The sequence below is a fragment of the Engraulis encrasicolus genome, chromosome 14 (assembly GCF_034702125.1).
Source record: "Engraulis encrasicolus isolate BLACKSEA-1 chromosome 14, IST_EnEncr_1.0, whole genome shotgun sequence".
Lineage (NCBI taxonomy): Eukaryota > Metazoa > Chordata > Actinopteri > Clupeiformes > Engraulidae > Engraulis > Engraulis encrasicolus.
In genome coordinates this window covers 785,592-785,982 of record NC_085870.1, presented here as the reverse complement: position 1 = coordinate 785,982, position 391 = coordinate 785,592, and positions in this window count along the sequence as shown.

The window sequence follows — 391 nt, the reverse complement described above, 5'->3', positions numbered from 1 at the left end:
ACACACACACATACACACACACACACACACACACACACACAGACACACACACACACAGAGACACACACACACACACACACACACGCACGCACGCACGCACGCACACACACACACACACACACACACACACACAGACACAGACACAGACACACACACACACACACACACACACACACACACCACACACACACACACACACACAGACACAGACACACACACACACACACACACACACACACACACACACACACACACACACACACACACACACACACACACACACACACACACACACACACACACACACACACACACACACACACACACACACACACACACACACCACTATCGATGCATTATACACAGACATAGACACATACCTCATTAGTAG